This window comes from Camellia sinensis, chromosome 1 (assembly GCF_055761805.1).
Source record: "Camellia sinensis isolate YWXY chromosome 1, ASM5576180v1, whole genome shotgun sequence".
In the NCBI taxonomy this organism is placed as follows: domain Eukaryota; kingdom Viridiplantae; phylum Streptophyta; class Magnoliopsida; order Ericales; family Theaceae; genus Camellia; species Camellia sinensis.
The window spans coordinates 176,682,321-176,702,567 of record NC_138961.1 but is presented as its reverse complement, the minus strand read 5'-3'; the positions used below and the strand labels follow the sequence as shown (position 1 = coordinate 176,702,567).

At 37.8% G+C, this 20,247-nt stretch overlaps 1 long non-coding RNA gene across 1 annotated transcript; it reads left to right on the top strand.

The window, feature by feature from the left end:
• Positions 1–1,345: 1,345 nt before the first annotated feature.
• LOC145790364 (uncharacterized) lies at positions 1,346–6,082 on the top strand. Its single transcript, XR_014329047.1, has 3 exons — positions 1,346–1,666; positions 2,409–2,507; positions 5,553–6,082. It is a non-coding gene; the product is annotated as an uncharacterized LOC145790364 (long non-coding RNA).
• Positions 6,083–20,247: the final 14,165 nt, after the last annotated feature.

The following is a 20,247-nucleotide window of genomic DNA, read 5'->3' as shown; positions in this document are numbered from 1 at the left end:
GGGTTTCAGTCAGCGACGAGACTGGTTCAGCAGCGGCGAGACTGGTTCGGCGGCGAGAGGCTACGCTTCTTTTGACTATTCTTTCGACTCTCTCACTCCAGTCGGTTCCTCTATCGACTGGGTTGAAATGGTTCCTCTATATCTCTATGTGACTGTGTATCCTTGGAACAACAATGATGTAGTTTTATAATCCGAACAGATCTTAAACCCTATGGCCATTCGGTTCGTCTCCACTATGGCCAGAGACAAACACATCTTCCCTGCCCTCTCATTCTCTTATTTTTTTATTTTTATTTTTTTGAACAGCCTTGCACTCTCATTCATGGCTCTCTAACTCAATGCAAATGATCTCAGATCCAAAACACTTAAATCCTCTTCTAATCAGTCAAATTGAAGAGCCGACTGGCCATAGGGTTTCAATTTATGAATAATCAAGCTTTGTGGGCTATATTTGGAAGATACTTTCAATTGATTTTCGCTTAGTACTGGAAGATATTTGGAAGATACTTTCAATTGATTTGTTTGATGTGAAATGCAATGGGGTTAGGAGAATTTGTTCATTCATTAGGCAAACAGAGCATATTAATTCTCTTCAGTGCTTTTATTGACGTTGATATATAACATGCCAAGTTTGAACTCATTCTAATTTTGGTTCAATTGAAAAAGCCGGATGTATCTGCACCAGGAGTTCGTTCTTGTTTTCGCTTAATAATATTCTTTGCCACTTTAAATTTTTTTTTTTTTTCGATAATTGGATCTCAAAAGGTAGGAGGACACCATAGTACTCACCAAATGTTTCAAAATTTGGAATTTCTCCCGAAAGAGAAAATCAACCTAAGCACGGTCTCTAATTCTGTTTCTTTTAATTAGTGATCTAAATTCATTCCAGTGATGAGATTAACAGATTAAAGAGGTGTAGTGAGGTCTACAGTGGTGATTCTTACTTCATTTGTGAGTTTGAGGGCTTCCACTATGATTTTCCTCCCCCCCCCACTTTTCCTTCAATTTCTTATCTCTCTCTCCCTTTTAGAATTCTTATGCATCTTAGAGGTGCTAGGTTGTCTCTACACCTCTTTTGTATTTTTGTGTTAATTAAATATATATATGTAATATGCACCTCAATTAGGAGAACAGATGCGGAAGCATTTTTTTTTATGTGTGTGATAGTACTGTACTTACTGTTTTGGATTTTCACTATCAAAAACTAAGATTTTTCCCAAGAGTACTGGATGCAAATATGATATCACAGGTTTGTTTGTTATCTCTCTTGACATTTTGTTCTAATTTTTTTTTTTCGTGCTGGATGAAACTAAAATATTATATATATATATATATATATTTTCCTTCTCTCTAGGTCCTAGAAACCCTTCTCACATTGCTTTTACCCTTCCATTGTGTTATGAGAGTGTTTACTTAGGCACTTCATTCTTAATTTTCTTAACATACAGAATCATTCTTGTAATGGTATGATACAAGAGTACTGCAGCTCCCTTGAGATGTTTTTCCGTTAAATAATCCTTTGAATTTGTTATGTCAGTGTGCATCTGCAGTTGATAATTTGGCTACTTATTATTTCAAGCACATAACGGTTGGAGAGTCCCCCACTACACCAGCTGCTCTTAATCTTGCTCGGCATGTTGCAGGTTGCCCTGGTGTGTTTCCTGAAGTAAGTTGCTTCTTCTTTTTCTTCTTTTTTTATAAGTAGTTAACTGATTTCTCTTCATTTGAAATGCATATTATCAGCTTAAATATTCTAATGACAATTGAGAACCATAGGGTTTGGTTTGTCATAATGCCGACAGTGAATGGTGTCATATCAAATATAATTATGATAAATGATAATAAATTGGAGGTGATGCAATATTGTTTGCATTGGTGACATTTTATTTATAATTTTCAATACCTTTGTATAACGTGCTTGGCTCACTTTATGCGAGATGATCCTTTGTGATATGAGAAATTGTTCTTATTTTTTCTTCTCTTTTTCTTGGCACAATAATTTTCAGAACAATATCATGAGGGATTACACACATCATTTTGACCTTTGGTAGAATGCATTAGATGGGCATTCTTTATGGAGGAACGATATTTTATGGTTTTTAAATGTAACAAAAAACCATTGATTCATCTCATCTGATCACACAAATTTCTTTCATAAATGTGTGATTTGGATCCAAATTTCCTTTGATACATCTCATCTGATCACACAAAAATTTAGAAGCACTTCATTTTGTTCACTGATGAGTGAAAAATTGTATGTGTCTTGCTTTTAATATTTTTTGTTCTTCTTTATTAATATTCATGCCATATTTATCTAAATTCTTGATATACATGCCATCTCTGTCTCTCTCCCTCTCTCTCTCTCTCCTTTTTGTTATTGCTGATTATTTATTTTGTTACTTAACTAGATATTGAAAACCCTCTTTGAGATTGTCCTATTTGAGGACTGTGGCAACCAGTGGAGCCTTAGCAGACCAATGTTGAGCTTGATACTTATAAGTGAAGAGGTAATAGTTGAAACTGCAAATTTTGAATTCCGTTCTTGTTTTGTAGTCTTCCTGTTTTGCAGTTCTTTTGTATGGCAAGTAAAAACTAAACAGTAGTCTTAAAAGGGGTTGGAATCTAAATTGTGGGATTTGTCAAACAACCAACCATCATGTGTTGCATAAAACAAATAAATCAAGAGAAATGAGATATACCTTGAGAAATTAATTTCCATGGAACTCAAGAATTTTTCCAATTAACCACTAGAGAATCTAATTGCCAACCATTGTTCTGAACAACATAAATTATGCTTAATTTGGCAAAGCAGTGAAAAAAATAGCTTTTATAATTGGCTTTTGTCATCTTTAGTGGACTGTTAAAATTTTAATTTATATTTTTAAAATTCCAGGGACTTTTACTCTAAAATCTCTTAAAATCCAAAAAAAAAATGAAAAAGTCTACTAAAGACAAAAAAGTTTACTAAAAATTGAAAAATTGAGTCTTTGATTAATCGAGTTGACTTGTCGGAATTAGAGGCCGAGGCGTCTTTGGATTTTCTTTTGCATGAAGCTAATGAGGCGTTGATCAGTGCCTTTCTTGTTCTGTTGAGAGCAAAAGGAGAAACTTATGAAGAAGTATGCTCTCTCTCTCTCTCTCTCTCTCTCTATATGTATATATATACACACACACACACACTTTCTATACTACTATATGAAGCACACAACTCAGCTAGTGTCACTCATTTTCTGATATACCCAAATTGCTTGTATGTAACTGTTCAAGTTTCTTATTTAAATCACGCATAACTTTAGAACAGTTTCTTGTTGACATATAGCAAACTGGAAAGGGGTGATCGGATTGAGCTTCTTGTTGACAAAACAGCAACAATGCAAGACAGTGCTTTTCATTTTAAGAAACAGTCTAGGCGCCTCAGTCGTGCTCTTTGGATGAAAAATGCCAAGCTCTTGTAAGTACTGGTCCCTTGCTATTAAGTTAGACCTTTTTTTTTTCCCTAAACATTGTTTGGAACTATATTCTTTCTCAAAGGTAGCGCAAATTATTCCGTTGATTCTTGCATTGTGTTTCATTCGATGTGTGCTTATTGCGGGGAGCTTGATGAATATTTATGATATTATTGCAGATCATCCCTGTATTTTTAAATGGTCATTTTTAAAACACAATTAAAAACTTACACAAGCAGCCCAACACTGGTCATTTTCTAAACTATGATATCATTACACTTGAAAATGGTCATTTTTAGTCGTTAGTTTGAAGCTGATAACTATTGCTCTATTTGATCAACCTATCTGTCTAGATGCCCTTTTTGAATTTCCCCCCCCCCCCTAATAAATTTTATGTGCTAGAAGCTCGATTTAATGATATAATGTTTTGCTAGATGGACTCTCTACCATTTGAATGCTGCTGGAATTTTGACTTCTTTAGATGATTACTTGAAGTCTTATTATATACACAATTAAAAAAAAAAAAGAAAAAGGGCCCAATTAGTATACATTAATGTGTCTTTAAATAACCATAATTTAGGTATTTAGGAGATATTGTAGGATAATCCAAAAAACTAGGAAACTAATATAACGTTATAAGCTTATTCCTAAAAAAATGCAAATATCAAATAAAATAAATCAAATACAATTTTAAAATTACAAAATAATAGTCCAAAGGGATATGAAGCTTGTTCCTCACAAAATTGTGAATAAAGATGGAAAGCCTTGTATCGAAGTTAAGATTAAGGATGCAAAGCCCAAGGTATGTAGCCCTGAGAAGGTCAGTGCTATGATTCTAATTAAGATAAAGGAGACTGTGAGGCATTCCTTGGGAAGAAATTCAATTAAGGATGCTGTTGTCATAGTTGTTGGTGAGTAGAACTCTTCTAAATTACTACTATTGTTCTCCACTCTTCCAAGAATGCTGTGGTACTCCCTTTTACTTTTTTTTGCAACCTGTAGCCTACTTTAATGATGCCCAAAGGCAAGCTACCAAGGATGCTGGTATTATTGTTAGGCTAAATGTTGCTAGAATTTTAAATGAACCATCTGCTGTAGCTATTGCCTATGGATTCGACAGTAAAGGCGGTGAGAAGAACATCCTTGTGTTCGACCTTGGTGGTGGCACATAAAAAGTTAGACAATTTTTTTTTTAGCACAACAAAGCTATTGCAAATCTCAAACTGTCATGATGATACATTTGATGGACTATATAATCAAATAGCACCAACCACGGATCCACTAGTAACAGAAGGGTTTAGAGTGTCTGGTCGATTTGTTGCCATCAGAACTTTGATGTTCCCTCGAGCATCAAATCCATCAAGTTGATTCACAATTTCAAGCATAGTGCGCTGAACCTCATTGTCTCCACCCACACCATCATCAAAACGTGCACCTCCTATGGCATCTAGTTCATCAAAAAACACGATACAAGCTTTTTTGGAACGTGCCATCTGAAATAGTTCACGAACCAGACGGGCACCCTCCCTAACATATTTCTTAACAAGTTCACTTCCAATAACACGAATGAAACACGCATCAGTTCTATTATCCACAGCTCTAGCTAAAAGTGTCTTACCGGTACCAGGTGGACCATAACATAGAACACCCTTAGGAGGGTCGATTCCGGGGTTCACAAAATTTTCAGGATCATTCCTTTGAAGTAACTACATAAGGAGAAACAAATAAACCATAAACAAAGAAAAAGAAAAGAAAAGAAATGAAAAAACAGAGAAAACCATAAATAAGAGAAAGATTGTTTTCAACACTGTAGTAGTCTTCTATGTCTGTCTGTGCTTGTCAAGCTTGATTGTGTTTGCCATGACCATATATGAACCTTGCACTTTTCTCTGTGTATACATGAGTCTCATTGTCCAATCTGTTAATACCCATTTTAAATTTGTAATTAGTAGCTTATACTCTGAAATTGATAATTTAATTACCTGCAAACGAGTTAGAAATTTTGATTTGAACTTATGATTCTCTGAAATTGATAATTTAATTACCCATCTCAAATATTGTCATTAAAAACAAACCTAACATTATTTCTCATTTTCTTTGGTATAGATGGATGATGGATGATCTCGTGCACGAAGCTAAATTGTACAAGACTACTTGACAGTATAAGCATTTTTGGGAGGATTAAATATTTTTGGATGGATGTGTATGGATAACAAATATTAGTAGTTTTATTTGTTGATAGCTGCGCATGGATAACAAGTAGTTATGTTTCAAATTGTTATACTAGATGGATGTGACTTGTGAATGAAAACTTAGAATAGTTGTATTGTGTCGAATGTTAATGAATTATGTATTTTGTCAAATGTTAATGATTCAGTTGATTTGAATGATGCTTTAAAATTATAGGTTTATTATGGATTGAATGAATTATTAGGAATTACAGGTGTATTGTTTTCTTGCTTTTGGCGACCAATTTATTAGTCGCGACAAATAAATAATTTTTTTTCGCAAAAAATGACAATTGCCGACCAAGAGTTTTGGTCGCAAAAAATACATCTATTGCCGATCAAAACAGTTCTTGGTCGTGGAATCTCACTTTTGCCGACCAAAAGTTTTGGTTGCGAAAAGTAACAAATGGCGACCAAATTTTTTGGTCGTAGAAAAAATATATTTAGCGACGAAGAAGTTTTGGTCGTGGAATGTAATTTTTGCTGACCAATTTTGTTGGTCGTTGAAAATAATTTTTGCCGACCAAATTAGCGACAAACATATATGGTCATTGAATGTAATTTTTGCCGACCAAAGTCTTTTCGCGACTAAATAGGTTAGTCGCAATAATTATATGTTTAGCGACCAACAATTTAGTCGCCAAATAGAATGTTTTGCCGACTAAAAATCTTTTTAGTCGCTAATTACTTTCCGCGACCCTCAATTGCCGACCAACTTGGCGACCAAAAAAATTGGTCGGGAATATGTTTTGCCGACCAAAAATTAGACTTTTGCCAACCAATTTTTTGGTTGGCAAATGTGTTAATTCTTGTAGTGAAAAGATTATGAATTTTAGCAGTGTTGATCATTAGCTTTTCCAGAAGGCAACAAATTCATTTTTGGTGTGCATTAATGATTGTAACAAATGGCAACCTATGTCATTATGGTTTCATGCTCTTTTTTTTTTTTTTTTTTTTTCTCGTTAGTTTGCTTTTGTTTTTTTTGTTAACAAACTACAAGTGACTATTGTTAATTTAGGAAGGACAAAATCAGAAAATAAGAAAAAAAGAAGCAAACATTTTGACAACTTCTATAAATAATATATTGGGAAAAAATGGTAATGTAACAAAGAAAAATTATCCACAAGTAGTATCATACTTGGTCATAAAATATTACTAAAATTTTATGCAAATCCACAATGAACTAAGCAAAAACAAATAAATAAATGATCAAATTGGAATTTCTCTTGTAACCAATCTTGCATGCAATCTCTTGTAAGTTGTAAGCCAACCCCAAAGACCTTGTTTACTTTTTGAGGTGTTAAAAACATCACAAATTTCTCAATGTGTGTGTTTTTTTTTTTTTTTGGATTGACAAAGAAGAATTTTATTAGATCAAAAGAGAAGAAGAGCAGAGAAAATAGAGGAGAAAGACCAACATTTCAAAACCCATTACTCAATCTTGTTCCAAAAGGAAAAAAGGTTGGTAAGGTGCAAATAGAGTAAACCCAGAAACAACAAGAACAAAGATAATACAAATTATTTCAAAGGCACATTGAGTAAAAGTAAAATATAATTTCCTGCTTTGCTAGAAAGCTAATTTCAAAACATTAGCTAAATCAAAGATGCTGCAAAAGAAGTAATTAACTTATTGCATAGCTACTTATGTACATCTGAGGCTATCTAAATTTATTTATTTAGTGTGATGTAGATTAGTTTCTTTAGAAGTAACAAGAGATTCATAAACAGATGGTACTTGAATCTATCATGCCCCTTTCATCCTCTATCTCCCTCTCCTTCTCTCGTTAATTTATTTCAATCATGAATATCGCCTTTTTATTTATTTGTTGTGAACTAAATTTCTTTCTTTTAGGTAAATATCAACTATAAATCAGTTTCTATTAAAACCCTCCTTGAAATTGATAAACTAAAGTTGAATGTGGGAATCTTTTCCTCATTTTATATACAAAAGCTACAGGGAAATAGTTGAAATGAAAGAAGTGAATTTGTATAGCATTTCTTTTGTTTCAAACAAAAGCTTTCTATACCTTTGAGCATTAATGCTCATTGCACTTGGTCTAGCCCTTTGTCTAATTGATGCTCTCTTGGTGATCTTCACTCCAACCATGATGTATCTGACTTTCTAATTACAAATAAAGATGAGAAATTTAACAGCGAGAGAGAGAGAGAGAGAGAGAGAGAGAGAGAGAGAGAGAGAGAGAGAGTGATTTCTCTTGTACTTGAGTGAAACAAGTAAAGAGACTAGGGATATGAATTTATATAGACTTGATGTTATGTGGGGCATCTTTTGCTATTGTGTCCGATTTTGGCACACTATGCATATGTTGCAGTCGGGGATGCTTAGTCAATCTCTAGAAAGGCATGGTTTGCAAAGTTAATTTGGCATTCTTATATCCTTTGTTCTTGTTTTATCTATTTTAGAAGTTCAAAATTACATTAAGTTGCTTCATGATATTTAGCTTCTTATCTTTCTCGCTTCCTTTATTAATTAGGAAAATTATATGTATAGTCAACAAAATAAGTAATTAACTAAATAGTTTAGGAAAATAATAGTCCTGAGTAAGTTCTTAAATTTTATTTTTGATTTTTATAGTTTTTTGCTAAGTTTAATTCAAATTGAATAGAATATGTTTCAATTTAGGTGTCTATTTCTTGAAAAAAGTGGTCTACTTGTTTTCCTTATAAACATTTGCTTGCACAATATTAATATGTGAAATAAATTAGAGGCGACAAAGGATATTTTGTCGTATTTGATATGCAATATGGTGAAGCAAAACCACTCATGCATTTCTAGTCCCTAGTTTTTTAGATCATTTTGAAGTTGATTTATGCAATAAATTATGTAGTTAATCGCAAACATCCATTGCTAGAGGGCATGAGCAATGCCACCAAGTGACACAACTGTGAGAAAATAATTTGGGATCAAATAGTTACTTTTGTTGTATGATGAAGGAAAGGAAAATTTGTCGTATTCAACATTCACTATTGTGACATAACACACCTTGTGCACCTTTAGATCCTATGTTTTGGTGATAACTCAATTATTAATTTTCTTTTCTTTTCTTTTCCACATAACCAAAATATTACATTCGATTAAGGTGCACTTCTTGCGACTCTGAGAAGGTAAGGTTGTAAACATGTACATTCTTAGGTTCGCAAATTATATATTCTTATGGGACAAAGGTGTTGTATTATTATTTTTTATTTCTTTAATATAGTTGTTGTTAGGTTTTTGTTCTTAGCAATCCTGTTTGATAAAACTCTTTTCAGCTGTAATTTTATTCGATCTTATATTTCAGTGAGGCTATGAGTATTTAGATATGAATCCAATCCGAATTGTGCCTATGCAGAGGAGTTTGTGATCTTAATTTTATCATGTTTGCCACTTCATTGACTATATTGCAGATCGAACTGCCCAATCAGCTTGCAGGGGTCTAGGGGGCAGCGCCCCATAGCGGGTCTGGGGCAGAGCCCCTGAAGCGAAATGCAAAATTGCAGTTGAAATTGTTTGTCCGCTCAAGCGGCCGATTGTGCGCTGGAGCGAAGATGCAATTCTTTCAGAAGTTTCACTCATCTGCAAAAGTACTGGGAGTTGTATTTTTACGCTCAAGCGGCCTTTCTTGCGCTCAAGAGTAGACCTTTGTTCTGAAACACGCGTTTTAGTTAGTTCGCTTGAGCGGCCATTCCTGCGCTCGAGCAGAGATCGCGATTCTGTTTTCTATAAATCTGCGATTAATTCAGTTTCTAGGGTACGACTTCCAGATTTTCTTTTTGGGTATTGGGCTTTTCATCTGCGGCTTTTTTGCTTGTTTCCTTTGATATTTGTGAGAGTTTATATCATGAATTGAGTGGATTATATCAAAGGGGTTTCGTTTATTTTGTTTTATTCACAAAAGAGAGATTTGTTCTTCATTGGATTTCGTGGAATTTGGGCTTGAAGCTTGGTGAATTTAGGAGTGGCTCATCATCATGGATTCGACATTGGCGTTGTGATTCAACGTTGGGCAAGACAATTCCAAGATGAAGACGGTAGTGGAAGAGGGATATAGGGGTCGGTTCAATTTGGACGTGGATTCACTAAGTAATTGAGAGTACACTTGTGTAATTTCTTTTTGTCTTCTTAGTGGATTGTTTTGTGGCTTTTGCCCGTGATTTTTTTTTATCACAATTGGAGGCGCTCCAATTGTGATTTTTTCACGTTAAATCGTTGTGTTGATTTGTCTTTAATTGTTTGATTGGAATTGCTATTTAAAATTAATACATAATCACAAATAAACATCTCGGGGATTTTTAGATTTTTTAGTTGTTTTTGTCCAGTAAAAAAAAAAAAAAAATGCTAGCATCTTGGTAGATAAAGTTACTCATAGGTTATTTCAAAACATATAATTAATCATATGTGTGTAATTAAAACTAAACCCCAACCTTTAAAAAAGAGAAGCAAATTGAAGAAAATAAACATTAGTACCCACATGAATTAAAAAGACATCATTTTAAAAATGATAAACTGTATATTTTTAATTAATTCCATTTTCAATTTAAAATGGTCATGGTGTGTTTTCTGTATGTATTCTTTTCATTTTCCTTCCTGAGCTTATGTTATAGATAAAGTTTTATAGAAGCAGTGTTATTGTTCTAAAAAATAAATAAATAAATGCAATTAGTTACTGATCCATAGATGATATAAATTGTTGACCATTATCATTTCACGCAAGACCCCCTAAGAAAAGAAAAATAAAGTAGGGAAGAGGAAAATTAAAAGACATTTTAAACCTTAGATAGCAAAAACATATATATGCTAGTAAATTTCTTAATATCTATATATATTGCCGATTAACAAGCATTGACACCTCCATGCATGTATATGTCAACTTGTCTGTGCATCCCGCGAGTATCTAATGTTGTATATATATGTTTCGGGTTGTATACGTGTCCATTGTTTCAATAGGTTGAATTATAGCAGATAAATGCACAATTGGTGAATTAAATTCATGAACCAACTGTATGAGATTTTCTTTCTAAAAAAGCCAAACTATAATTAAGGCATTCTTATCTCTACTGTAGCCATTAGGAAATGTGGATTCTTTCTTTTCTTTTATTTTTTGATTTTTGTTTTTCTACTTATTGGTTTATTTGAGCAACTTGACATGTATGTTGAGAGATTACTAACCACATGGTTTTGTTTTGCATGATTTTTTGTTTTTGTTTATTTATTTATTTGATTATTTTTTGGTGGTTTGATTGATAATCAACTGTAAAGCCTAAGGTTGAATTCAAATTGGTCTATTTTTTTTTTCCCATTAATTGTTGTTGCACTATTAAATTTTCAAAACTTGATCATCAGACAAGAAATAATTACTCAAAATCATAAAAAAACTCATTAGTTTGTTGTTTGTAATTTGTGATTTTAGAATAAATTACAATTTTGTTGATCAAATATGGCCTATGTTCGTGCAAGTCTTTGTTATTTACCTGGTGGGCGTAAAATTAATCCAACACACTCTTGTTAAATTAAAGTTATCCATATAATCGTAGTTTAGGAAATCTTAGCCTATTTACTTGGGAAACTTCTATACTGACTTTAAAACCTTAATACATTTTGGAATTTGATTAAGTAAGAATATGCAATGGTCGACAACGTTTACATTTCCAAATCAAAGGCATATAATTGTATTGAAATTTCCAAAATAAGGTTTCATTGTACAAAACTTGATAGCACATGGTTAATAACACAAAACAATGGAAAAACTAGCTAGTTAGTCTATGTTTACTTTTAGGTAAGCCAAGCAAAATTTTGACGTATATGTATTTGAAAATATTTCCTTTGGTATTAAACATATCTAATTTTTTTTTCCTTTTTCTGTGATCACCAAAAAGAATCTTTATTGATGAAAATTTTAGATTACATAGAGAACAATGATAAAAAACAACAATAAGAGAGGCGGGGTGCAAATGCATCACAACAAAACTTAATCAATTCGAACTAGATTGACATTGACAAGTAAGCTATAGCGACCCCGGTCTTTTCCCATTTAATTATTGTATCCGGACTGTTCCGTAGATTCTGTCATTGTATAATGGTTGTTGTTGTTATTCCTTATTTTCTCTTTTGGAATTATAGGATGTGTTGGGCAGGTTTGTTTCAGGTTGGTTGGGTTTAGAAACCAAGAGTTGCTATCCAGGTTTTTGGTTCTTCGCTCGAGCGAGGAGTTGTTCGCTCGAGCGAGAGGTAGTGTTTGATTTGGACCTGTAGCTGTGCATTCTTGGCTCGAGCGAGCTTTTCTTCGCTCGAGCGAGTTAGTTCATCCTTCGCTCGAGCTATAGTTCCTTCGCTCGAGCGTGTGTCTGGGTTCAGACCTGAGGGTTTGAGTTCTTCGCTCGACCGAGCTTTCTTTCGCTCGACCGAGCATTTGAGTTGTTGGCTCGAGCAAGGCTTCCTTGGCTCGAGCGTAGTTTCTCTGTGTCTGGTCGCTCGAGCGACCAAGTCTTCGCTCGAGCGAGCCTGTCCAGTTTATATACACAGCAGCGGGATTTGATCAGTCTTTTTCATATTCTTTTGATTCAAAACCCCAGGTTCGACTTCTCTCTCTCCCTACTCACCTTCTTTCTTAGATTTGATCCACTTAGGGTGTGTTTCTACCCTAGATCCTTCATTAAAAAGATAGAGTGAGGCAAGGGCTACCATTTAATCTGAGCATTTGGCGATTTGGAGCACTTTGGTTTTTGGGCACTCATCTCTTTCTTCACCTTTTGGGTTGTTTTCTTTGAGGTAGGGATTTCCTACTCCATTTTATAGGTTATGTTCTAAGTTTTGGTATTTTAATATGTTGGGAATACTTTGGTAAATTTTGGGAAAAACCTTAGTTGAATTATTGAATTGATTTGTATAAGTAATTCATGGAATTGGGAAAAGATGGTTAAATTCATGGAATTGGGGAATTCATTGATTAAATGGCATAATTGGATAATTTGAATAATTTGTCTATTGAATTGTGGACATAGTTATTTTCAGTTTAGAAATAACTGTTTTGGGCTATCGGTGGAGGATAGTCACGATTGTTGTAGACATTGCATGTGGATTAGGAATAACTGGAACTAATCACATTGGTTAAGTCATTAATTTTGACTGTGGCATTGATACAGAAAATACATGTATTGATTGAGCATTGCATTTGCATACATTGTTTGTGTGTGGGAGGAGATAGGGGATGTACTCCACGGTTTAGGGGAAGATAGGGGATGGACCTCTAAACCGGATTTTGTTTGGGAGGAGATAGGGGATGGACTCCATTAGCATCACTTTTATGTGTGCTTATTTATATAGAAGTGTTTTATTGATACAACACTAAAATGTGTATCAATCTGGAAGTATGAAGTGTTTGATTTGAGCTTGAGCCTCATTTGTTAGTTGATATTGGAAGGATGTGAATATGATATATGTGATTCACTGTTGTAAGTTTGGCCAGGTTCTGAGCCATGTTGATAAAATTGGAAAGTAAAACGTATCTTAGACAATAGTGTCATGAGACTGTAAAATAAAGTATTTGATTATCTTGGTTAACCATCTGTTGAATGCTATTGCTTTATTCATTGCTTATATGTGGTTTAGTATATTTCTACTGGGCTGTGGCTCACCCTTTATGGGAACATCATTTTCAGGTTCAGGTGATAAACTACCTCCAAGGGATTAGCTTGGGAGGGTTTGGCTTCTGGATTGAAGAAGATTACTTATAGTTAACTGTCTTAAGTTATTAGTACATGTAAACATTCAAGCCTAGGGCTTTTCTTGTATTGAGTTAGAACTCATATTTTTGTATCCAAGTGTTGGCTTGGAAAGATGTAAGCCTGTAGGGCATTTTATTCGATGATACATGTAATGCTTTATTTTGTAATACTCTGATGAATGAATTAATAGATTGTCTTCTTTAAATAATGAATGTCAATGATATATATATAATGGGTTATTTTTGAGGGCGTTACAACTTGGTATCAGAGCGTACCGGGTTTGAATACTTTGGGTACGTGGGAAGTGATTAGTATCACATTGGGTTCGTCTCGTTTGATAGAGACTTAGTGTAATGTTATATGCTTTTGTGATAACATGTTTATGTGATTATGTGGGTATGGAATGTAGTTCTAGGATGTTGATTGGACCCTTGAGTTTCTTGTAGTCTTGTTGGAAAGGCACTTGATCACTGCTGCTTCCAACCGGAACTATAGTAACGCATTGGGACTATCATTATCCGGGAATGAAATTCGTAGGTGCTTATGTGATTATGTGCTTACGTGGAATGAATTATTGTTGTCCATTGAATTAGGACGCGAGTGTTTAGCTTCGGCACATTTATTAATGTGTTAATGTATTTGTTTCCTTTATTAGGATGTCAGGACGAGGACGAGGACGCGGTAGGCGTGGTAGGCCGGGTAGGCAGGAGGTGCCTGTGCCAGAAGAGATTCCGGCAGTTCAGGAGGGAATTGGCCAAGCCAATGTGGCCGAGCCAGTAGGCCAGCAGGCTATGGGCGCTCTCGCCCGAGAGATAGCAGGGGCATTCAGGGAGTCTGTAGGCATTCTTAGAGCTGAGAATCAAGCTCAGGCTGGTATTGCGGATGCAGGACCTTCCTTTCTGAAGAGGGAGTTCTTCCGGTCCAATCCGGATGAATTTGTGGGTGATCCTAAAGAGCCACTTAAGGCAGATGAATGGCTCGAACAGACAACGAAGACGTTTGAGATGCTTGGCATCGAAGACGAGGGGTTGAAAGTGACCTTGGCATCTTTCCAGTTGAAGGGGGATGCGGGTCAATGGTGGAAATTTACTAAGGGGCGTATAGGAGGTACATGGGAGGCTTTTGTGAATGCATTCCAGGAGAAGTTTTTATCTCCGGCAGTCAGGGAGAAGCTGCGAGACCAGTTTTGTCAGCTTAAGCAGGCGAGTTCTTCAGTGGCCGAATTTGAGGCTGCATTTACTAGTTTGTCCAGGTTTGCACCTGAGTTGGTGGCGTCTGAGGAACGCCGTTGTATTGAGTTTGAGAAGAAGTTGAGGTGTGGCCTCAAGCTGAGAGTTGGGGGAATTATGATTCGGGATTATGGGCGTATGGTTGATGCTGCAGCCCATATGGAGATCATGATGCAGGAGGAGGAGGAAGGGCAGAAGGGCTCCAAGAGGAGTCAGGATGGTCAGAATGATGGTAGGAGACAGAAGGGTTTTAATCCCCAGCAGTCTCAGGGTAGCTTTTCTCGATCGACTTTTCCTGTACCGAGTGTTAGTTCAGGGAAAGGCAGCCAGGGAGACATTACCTGTTTCAAGTGTGGCCAGTTGGGCCACAAGTCTCCAGTTTGTCCTCAGAGGGGAGGAGTTCAGAGAGCAGCATCTTCTTCGGCTCGATCTCAGAGCCAGAGTCAGGGTAGAGGTCAGCCACTCTCGTGTTATTAGTGTGGTCAGCCAGGGCATATGAAGAGGTATTGCCCGCAGTTGGGTGGCACACCTGGTGCATCTGGTTTGAGGCCGATTCAGGGTCAGCAGCCAGCTCAGTCGGGTCAGGCCTCAAAGGCCAATCAGGGGGCTTCATCGTCTCAGTCGGTGCAGCAATCTTATGCTCCTAGGGTTGAGCAGGTTGATCAGAGGTCGTCTGGGCGCGTGTATGCTGTTACCGCGCAGGATCTTGTACCGACTCCATCAGTTGTGAGAGGTACCTTCTTGTTTTGCAACTCGGTTGCTAATGTTTTGATTGATACGGGTGCATCTCATTCCTTTGTGTCTACTGCATTTGCATCTGTTTTGGAGTTGGAGTTAGCACAGTTAGCATCTCCTATATGTGTAGTATCACCTCTTGGGGGTGAATTGATTTTGAAACAAGGCGTTAGGGGTTGTGATATAGAGGTTGATTATCATAGAATTCCATTTTCCTTTGTAGTTATGCCTATGAGGGGTTTCGATGTTATTTTGGGTATGGACTGGTTATCGTCATACCGGGCAGTTATTGATTGCTACCGCTAGAGGGTTACTTGTTGTACTGTGAGCGGAGAGTATTTTCATTTTCTGGGGGACCGGGTTGGTGATGTGCTGCCACCGGGGTATGTTCCGCGAGGACGGAGTGAGCTTAGTGGTCTACTTGCTAACCTTTCGATTAATGAGGATGTTGAGACTCAGATTGAGTTGCCAAGGGTGGTTTGTGAGTACTCGGACGTCTTTCCCGAGGATCTTGTTGGTTTGCCACCGCATCGAGAGACTGAGTTCTCTATTGACCTGGTGCCCGGCACGGCGCCGATTTCTATGGCACCTTATCGTTTTGCCCCAGCCGAGTTAGTTGAGTTGAAGATTCAACTCCAGGAGTTACTAGATAAGGGCTTTATACGTCCTAGTGTTTCACCGTGGGGAGCACCGGCCCTCTTTGTTAAAAAGAAAGGTGGTGCTTTGAGACTTTGTATAGATTATCGGAAATTGAATCGGGCTACGGTTAAGAACAAGTACCCTATGCCTCGTATCGATGATTTGTTTGACCAGTTGAAGGGTTCCCGTTGTTTCTCTAAGATAGACTTGAGATCGGGTTACCACCAGTTGAGGGTCAGGGAAGAGGATATTCAGAAGACGGCATTCCGTACGCGGTATGGCCATTATGAGTTTTTGGTGATGCCATTCGGGCTCACCAATGCACCGGCAGTTTTTATGGATTTGATGAACCGGATCTTCCGGGAATTCTTGGATCGGTTTGTAGTCGTTTTTGTGGACGACATCCTTATCTATTCGCCTTCTAAGGAGGAGCACGAGGCACATTTAAGGGTGGTGCTTGAGTTACTTAGAGCCCATAGGCTGTATGCCAAGTTTGGGAAGTGTGAGTTCTGGCTGAAAGAAGTCAAATTCTTAGGCCATGTGGTATCCGGTGAAGGAGTGTCTGTAGATACATCCAAGGTAGAGGCAGTGCAGGATTGGGCACAGCCTAAGAGTGTATTTGAGATCCGCAGTTTTCTGGGGTTAGCTGGGTATTACCGTCGGTTTGTGAAAGATTTCTCCAGGTTAGCATCACCGTTGACTAAACTGACTCGGAAGGGAGTCAAATTTGTATGGAGTGAGACTTGTGAAAAGTCGTTTCAGGAGTTGAAAGTTAGACTGACTACCGCTCCAGTATTGATTATTCCAGAGAGAGGGTTGGGTTATGCAGTCTATTGTGACGCTTCACGAGAGGGTCTGGGTTGTGTGTTAATGCAAGAAGGGAAAGTAGTTGCCTATGGCTCTCGTCAGTTGAAAATTCACGAGCAGAATTACCCTACCCATGATCTAGAGTTAGCAGCTGTGATATTTGCCTTGAAGATTTGGAGGCATTATCTTTATGGTGAGAAATTCGAGGTGTTCTCGGATCATAAGAGTTTGAAGTATTTATTTACACAGAAAGACTTAAACTTGAGGCAGAGGAGGTGGATGGAGTTCATAGAGGATTATGACTTTGAGTTGCATTATCATCCGGGAAAGGCCAATGTGGTGGCCGATGCCCTTAGCAGGAAACCTGTTGGTGACATAGCTAGCATAGCCATCCGAGAGTGGGAGATGTTGGGTGCACTTGGAGAGTTTGATTTACTTATGGGCGAATCCGTTGAGGCTGCGGCCTTGTTTTCTGTTGTTGCACAGCCTACACTTGTGACTCGAGTGTTAGAGGCTCAGAGAGGTGACCTTGAGGTAGAATCTCTCCGTGAGAAGATTTCCAGTGGAAAGGTTGAGAAAGGTTTGACGGTGTATTCCGACCTGAGTGTGAGATACCGAGACCGTCCGTTTGTGCCGGAGTCTTGCCGAGAGGAGGTACTCCGAGAGTTTCATCATTCACGCCTTGCGGTGCATCCGGGAGGCACTAAGATGTATCGGGATTTGGGTCGTCAGTTCTGGTGGCGGGGTATGAAGAGAGATGTGGCAACTTTCGTATCTAAGTGTCTTACTTGTCAGCAAGTGAAGGCCGAACATCAGAGGCCAGCGGGTTTGTTGCAACCCTTGCCTATTGCCGAGTGGAAGTGGGAGCATGTCACTATGGACTTCGTTGTAGGTCTTCCGAGGACTCAGCGGGGTAGTGATGCTATTTGGGTGGTTGTAGACCGGTTGACTAAGTCGGCGCACTTTATTTCTATGCGCGCGAGAGATTCGGTAGATCATCTTGCCGACTTGTATATTCGGGACATAGTGAGATTGCACGGGGTCCCAGTGACGATCGTCTCAGATAGAGATCCTCGTTTTACTGCCAGGTTGTGGCAGAGTTTGCAGAGTGCCTTAGGCACTAAGTTGACCTTTAGCACGGCTTATCATCCTCAGACTGACGGACAGTCCGAGCGTACTATTCAGATACTTGAGGATATGCTTCGGGGTTGTGTTCTAGACTTTAGTGGGTCGTGGGAGAGGCACTTGCCGTTGGTGGAGTTTGCCTACAACAACAGTTTCCAGTCTAGTATCGGTATGGCACCATTTGAGGCCTTGTATGGCCGACCGTGTAGATCTCCTGTGTGTTGGGCCGAGGTGGGTGATGCACCTCTGTTGGGTCCAGAGTTGGTGAGGGAAACTACGGAGAAAGTTGAGCTTATCCGTAAGAGGCTTGTTACAGCACAGAGTCGTCAGAAATCGTATGCCGACCGTAGGAGGAGACCTTTGGTGTTTGAGGTGGGTGATCATGTCTTTCTGAAGATATCACCTAGACGGGGTTTGATGAGGTTTGGGAAGAGTGGGAAGTTGTCCCCTCGATTCATTGGTCCGTTTGAGATCCTTGAGAGGATTGGCGAGGCTGCTTATCGTTTAGCCTTGCCGCCGCAGTTGTCTGGAGTACATGACGTGTTTCATGTGAGTATGCTTCGGAAGTATGAGCCGGATCCATCACATGTGTTGGATTGGACCGATTTAGTGGTTGATGTGGATATTTCGTATGAGGAGAGACCGGTTCGGGTATTGGATAGGCGGGATCAAGTCTTGCGAGGCAAGACCATCCCTTTGGTCAAAGTTTTGTGGAGACACCACGGAGTGGAGGAAGCCACTTGGGAACGTGAATTGGAAGTCCGCGAGAAATATCCGGACATGTTTGTTGATTTGTAATCTTATAACTAGATTCTGTTATATTGTTGAACTTAAGAGCTTTACATATGTCTTAAGTTGTAAAACATTGAGTATGTTTTGGTAAATGGGTGTATCTTGAAACTTGTTTCATTATAGAAAGATTAGTGTAACATTGTATATGTTGATTACATTGTTAGATGTGGTATATATATCATGCAGTTGAATATGATATGGAAATTGTTAACATTGAAAGGAATAATGCATAATAGTGGTGCAGGTTGAAATATATGTTGTTTTATATATATTGTGGGATGCCTCTTGATAAAGAGATAAAGTGACCAGTATTGGGTCAAGTTGTTTATTATTGTTATATACTATCTTTGGGTTTTTTTTTAAAAAAAAAAAGAAAAAAAAAAAAACCTGTTTTCAAATTTGTGCCTAATTTCGGGGACGAAATTCTTTGAAGGGGGGGAGGTTATAGCGACCCCGGTCTTTTCCCATTTAATTATTGTATCCGGACTGTTCCGTAGATTCTGTCATTGTATAATGGTTGTTGTTGTTATTCCTTATTTTCTCTTTTGGAATTATAGGATGTGTTGGGCAGGTTTGTTTCAGGTTGGTTGGGTTTAGAAACCAAGAGTTGCTGTCCAGGTTTTTGGTTCTTCGCTCGAGCGAGGAGTTGTTCGCTCGAGCGAGAGGTAGTGTTTGATTTGGACCTGTAGCTGTGCATTCTTGGCTCGAGCGAGCTTTTCTTCGCTCGAGCGAGTTAGTTCATCCTTCGCTCGAGCTATAGTTCCTTCGCTCGAGCGTGTGTCTGGGTTCAGACCTGAGGGTTTGAGTTCTTCGCTCGACCGAGCTTTCTTTCGCTCGACCGAGCATTTGAGTTGTTGGCTCGAGCAAGGCTTCCTTGGCTCGAGCGTAGTTTCTCTGTGTCTGGTCGCTCGAGCGACCAAGTCTTCGCTCGAGCGAGCCTGTCCAGTTTATATACACAGCAGCGGGATTTGATCAGTCTTTTTCATATTCTTTTGATTCAAAACCCCAGGTTCGACTTCTCTCTCTCCCTACTCACCTTCTTTCTTAGATTTGATCCACTTAGGGTGTGTTTATACCCTAGATCCTTCATTAAAAAGATAGAGTGAGGCAAGGGCTACCATTTAATCTGAGCATTTGGCGATTTGGAGCACTTTGGTTTTTGGGCACTCATCTCTTTCTTCACCTTTTGGGTTGTTTTCTTTGAGGTAGGGATTTCCTACTCCATTTTATAGGTTATGTTCTAAGTTTTGGTATTTTAATATGTTGGGAATACTTTGGTAAATTTTGGGAAAAACCTTAGTTGAATTATTGAATTGATTTGTATAAGTAATTCATGGAATTGGGAAAAGATGGTTAAATTCATGGAATTGGGGAATTCATTGATTAAATGGCATAATTGGATAATTTGAATAATTTGTCTATTGAATTGTGGACATAGTTATTTTCAGTTTAGAAATAACTGTTTTGGGCTATCGGTGGAGGATAGTCATGATTGTTGTAGACATTGCATGTGGATTAGGAATA